Here is a 6,000-nt window from a genome sequence, read left to right as displayed (position 1 = left end):
AATCAAACAGACACAATAGAAAATGATAAAGGGGATATCACCACTGATCCCACAGAAATACAAACTACCATCAGAGAATACTATAAACACCTCTACGCAAATAAACTAGAAAATCTAGAAGAAATGGATAAATTCCTGGACATGTACACCCTCCCAAGACTAAACCAGGAAGAAGTGGAATCTCTGAATAGACCAATAACAGGGTATGAAATTGAGGCAATAATCAATAGCCTACCAACCAAAAAAGTCCAGGATCAGACGGATTCATAACCAAATTCTACCAGAAGTACAAAGAGGAGCTGATACCATTCCTTCTGAAACTATTCCAATCAGCAGAAAAAGAGGGAATCCTCCCTAACTCATTTTATGAGGCCAGCATCATCCTGATACCAAAGCCTGGCAGAGACACAACAAAAAAGAGAATTTTAGACCAATATCCCTGATGAACATCGATGCAAAAATCCTCAATACTGGCAAACTGAATCCAGCAGCACATCAAAAACCTTATCCACCATGATCAAGTTGGCTTCATCCCTGGGATGCAAGGCTGGTTCAACATACGAAAATCAATAAACATAATCCATCACATAAACAGAACCAACAACAAAAACCACATGATTATCTCAATAGATGCAGAAAAGTCCTTTGACAAAATTCAACAGCCCTTCATGCTAAAAACTCTCAATAAACTAGGTATTGATGGAATGTATCTCAAAATAATAAGAGCTATTTATGACAAACCCACAGCCAATATCATAGTGAATGGGCAAAAACTGGAAGCATTCCCTTTGAAAACTGGCACTAGACAGGGATGCCCTCTCTCACCACTCCTATTCAACATAGAGTTGGAAGTTCTGGCCAGGGCAATCAGGCAAGGGAAAGAAATAAAGGGTATTCAATTAGGAAAAGAAGAAGTCAAATCGTCCCTGTTTGCATATGACATGATTGTATATTTAGAAAACCCCATCATCTCAGCCCAAAATCTCCTTAAGCTGATAAGCAACTTCAGCAAAGTCTCAGGATACAAAATCAATGTGCAAAAATCACAAGCATTCCTACACACCAATAACAGACAAACAGAGAACCAAATCATGAGTGAACTCCCATTCACAATTGCCACAAAGAGAATAAAATACCTAGGAATCCAACTTACAAGGGATGTGAAGGACCTCTTCAAGGAGAACTACAAACCACTGCTCAATGAAATAAAGGAGGACACAAACAAATGGAAGAACATTCCATGCTCATGGATAGGAAGAATCAATATCATGAAAATGGCCATACTGCCCAATGTAATTTATAGATTCAATGCCATCCCCATCAAGCTACCAATGACTTTCTTCACGGAATTGGGAAAAACTTCTTTAAAGTTCATATGGAACCAAAAAAGAGCCTGCATTGCCAAGACAATCCTAAGCAAAGAGAACAAAGCTAGAGGCATCATGCTACCTGACTTCAAACTATACTACAAGGCTACAGTAACCAAAACAGCATGGTACTGGTACCAAAACAGAGATATAGACCAATGGAACAGAACAGAGGCTTCAGAAATAACACCACACATCTACAACCATCTGATCTTTGACAAACCTGACAAAAACAAGAAATGGGGAAAGGATTCCCTATTTAATAAATGGTGCTGGGAAAACTGGCTAGCCATATGTAGAAAGCTGAAACTGGATCCCTTCCTTACACCTTATACAAAAATTAATTCAAGATGGATTAAAGACTTAAATGTAAGACCTAAAAACCATAAAAACCCTAGAAGAAAACCTAGGCAATATCATTCAGGACATAGGCATGGGCAAGGACTTCATGACTAAAACACCAAAAGCAATGGCAACAAAAGTCAAAATAGACAAATGCGATCTAATTAAACTAAACAGCTTCTGCACAGCAAAAGAAACTACCATCAGAATGAACAGGCAACCTACAGAATGGGAGAAAAATTTTGCCATCTACTCATCTGACAAAGGGCTAATATCCAGAATCTACAAAGAACTTAAACAAATTTTGAAGAAAAAAACAACCCCATCAAAAAGTGGGCAAAGGATATGAATAGACACTTCTCAAAAGAAAACATTTATGCAGCCAACAGACACATGAAAAAATGCTCATCATCACTGGTCATCAGAGAAATGCAAATCAAAACCACAATGAGATACCATCTCACACCAGTTAGAATGGCGATCATTAAAAAGTCAGGAAACAACAGATGCTGGAGAGGATATGGAGAAATAGGAATGCTTTTACACTGTTGGTGAGAGTGTAAACTAGTTCAACCATTGTGGAAGACAGTGTGGTGATTCCTCAAGGATCTAGAACTAGAAATACCATTTGACCCAGTGATCCTATTACTGGGTATATACCCAAAGGATTATAAATCATGCTACTATAAAGACACATGCACACATATGTTTATTGCAGGACTATTCACAATAGCAAAGACTTGGAACCAACCCAAATGTCCATCAATGATAGACTGGATTAAGAAAATGTGGCACAGATACACCATGGAGTACTATGCAGCCATAAAAAACGATGAGTTCATGTCCTTTGCAGGGATATGGATGAAGCTGGCAACCATCATTCTCAGCAAACTATCACAAGGACAGAAAACCAAACACCACGTTCTCACTCATGGGTGGGAATTGAACAATAAGAACACTTGGACACAGGGTGGGGAACATCACACACCAGGGCCTGTCGTGGGGTAGGGGGCTGGGGGAGGGATAGCATTAGGAGAAATACCTAATGTAAATGACATTAATGGGTGCAGCAAACCAACTTGGCACATGTATACCTATGTAATAAACCTGCACGTTGTGCATATGTACCCTAGAACTTAAAGTGTAATAAATGTATATATATGTGTGTGTATGTATGTGTAGAGACATATGTGTGTGTATATATATGTGTATATATATATGCATGTGTGTGTGTATATACATATATGTGTGTGTATATATATATATATATACACACACACACGAAAATTAGCCGGGCATGGTGGCAGGTGCCTGTAATCCCAGCTACTCGCGGGGCTGAGGCAGGAGAATTGCTTGAACCTGGGAGGTGGAGGTTGCAGTTAGCCAAGATTGTGCCATCACACTCCAGCCAGGGGGACAAGAGTGAGACTTCGTCTCAAAAAAACAAAAAAAAAGTTTTCAATTTTTAAATTTCTACTGCTATCAGCTTTTTATTCTGAATATTGTTTATTTTTGCCTTCTTTATAAATCAGCTTATGTCATTATTACTGTTATATGCAATATATGTTTTACATAAGAAAATAAATGTCTTTTCTCACTAAAAAAAAAAAAATTCCCCATCTGGTAATGCTTAAAAATGCTTCAACTGGACATTCACGGAAATGAATCTAAATAACAATCTTACCCCTTTCACAAAAATTAACTCATAGACATAATGGATCACAGACATAAATATAAAACATAAAAGTATAAAACTCCTAGAAGATAATATAGGAGAAAATCTAGGTATCTAGGTGACCTTGAGTTTAGCAATGACTTTACAACACCAAAATACAATTTACAAAAGATAAAATGTAAAAATTGGACTTCGTTAAAATTAAAAATCCTTCAATTGAGGACAAAGCTTTTTGTTGTACAAAAAGAATTGAAATGCAAATTCCTGTCTGGAAAAGATAATAGTGATCTGTAAAATCATGCTGAAGTATAAAAGACTAATAGCAGATCCTGTGTTTCTGTGCTCGGGGGTAGAAGGCTACTCATGTATAAGAAAATAGGAAGAAACAATATTTGTGGGCTAAGGTGGAAGGATCACTTGAACCCAGGAGTTCAAGGCTGCAGTGAGTTATAATCATGCCACTGCACTCCAACCTAGGTGACAGAGTTAGAACCCATCTCAAAAAAATAAAAAAGAAAAAAAAAATTGTGAAATATACAAGGAGCAAAGCCTTATCCTACACTTAAGCATCCTGACATGTGACTTCTCTGATGGAAACAAGAAAACCTGATGGTTCAGGTCTTGAAACTAGAGTAAGTATTTTCTTCTTATCAACAGCCAAGGCAGTCTCTGTAAATCTCAGGTCCAACCCAACATTCAATTTATAGCCATAAATATTTTCATTATTTTTAAAAATTTATTTCATCATAAAAATAAAATTCTTTTTTTTTTCTTTTTGAGACCCAAAAGAGACTCCAGCTTGTCACCCAAGCTGGAGTGCAGTGGCATGACCACGGCTCACTGCAGACTTGACCTCCCAGACTCAAGCAATCCTCACCTCAGCCTCCTGAGTAGCTGGGACTACAGGTGTTTGCCACCACACCCAGCTAATTTTTTAACTTTTTTTTTTAGAGACGGAGTCTCACCATCTTGCCCAGGCTGATCTCAAACTCCTGGGCTCAAGCAATCTGCCTGCTTCAGCCTCCCAAAGTGCTGGGATTACAGGTGTAAGTCACCATACCCAGCCAAAAGAAAATTCTTAATATTAAAGTATATGAACTTTGACTCAAACGTTTTTTTAAAAGCAAAAGAAAAGGCAAAAATAAGAGTTATAAAGAAGACCTACTTTTCTAAAAAACAGCATTTTATAAGCAAACATCTAGCAAATATTATCAAGAAAAAAAGAAGAAATACAAAATGCAAGAAATGATAAATTGGAATAGGAACAACAAAAGTCAAAATGTGGCCAAAAAGGCCAGGTGCAGTGGCTTATGCCTATAATCCCAACACTTTGGAAGGCTGATGGGAGGATCCCTTGAGGCCAGGAGTTCAAGATCAGCCTGGGCAACATGGCGAGACCCTGTCTCTACCAAAAAAAGAAAAAAAAAATTAATCAAGTATATAATCTTTGTGTCTCTCAAAAATATATTAAAAGGGACTCATTTATACCCAGAGAGACCAACCCTTCTTCAAATCCCCTTCTTTTCCCCAAATCTCCCAGAGCCCTCCAAAGCTCCCACTTCCCAGATGCCTCAAAGTCTGCCCCAAATATTCACCTATCTTTTTCAGTCCTTCTCCCCCTTCTGTCTTCACTATGTAGATTGGTTTAGCTTCACTAACTTTTTTGTTTTCTTTCCACTTCTCCCATTACTTGATTTCTCTAACACAAAGGATGTTCTGGGAACTGATCCAACAAGCCAAAATTCTAACCATTCTTCTCATTTTCCATCTTTTCTTCCCCTTTTCCTGATACTTTTGTTAAAATCTGGGGACCAGGCCAAATACATAAATCAATGTATAAATCTTATTCACCAAACCCATCCCATCACGAATGTTTCAGAGTCAAAGTCAATACTGAAAGAGAAGCCCTAGGGAACCAAGAGGATTCACCCCCAGAATTCAAGGTGGTTCAGTATTTGGAAACCGAATGTAACATTTCATATCAACATAATTTACAAGGGAAATCATGGGATCTCAATGGGTGGTGAAAGGCATTTGTAAGTACAAACAGAAAGTTGCTATGGACAGCAATTTTGAATAACTAAAACGTAGTTAGTGTCTCGCAGACATTGAGGTTAGGGGCAAACAGAGAAAAAGCCACTATTTTTCTAGATCTAGTGTTAGGAATATCAGATCCATCAGATCAAATGAATTACCTTCACGTGTGTCATTCTCAGACTCAAGCAAATTTGGTCTTGAAATCTGGCCTTGCAGGATGCCTGTCTCTGGAGGGCCATAGAACACTCGAATGGAACTGGCATTATTTGTAAAAAAAAAAAAAATTAGCCACTTTTTGTTTTATCAGCTATTAATATAAATAATTGAATGTTGATTACATTCCTTTGTGACCTATCACTTTTTAAAAATAAAATTTGAGGCTTTTTTCACACTCCCAAATATGTATTCACTGTAGCTAATTTAGAAGCGTGCACAACAATATAACACAATTTAAATTATCCACATTCTTACCAAGAGAGGACCGCTAATTAACGTTTTAGTATATTCTCTCCCAGCATGAATTTGGGAATGCAAGCACTCTTGATGTTTAATTAGGACATAAGTTGGTTGCTGATATTA

This window comes from Pan paniscus, chromosome 11 (genome assembly GCF_029289425.2).
Source record: "Pan paniscus chromosome 11, NHGRI_mPanPan1-v2.0_pri, whole genome shotgun sequence".
In the NCBI taxonomy this organism is placed as follows: domain Eukaryota; kingdom Metazoa; phylum Chordata; class Mammalia; order Primates; family Hominidae; genus Pan; species Pan paniscus.
Note: the sequence above shows the minus strand (reverse complement) of the source record.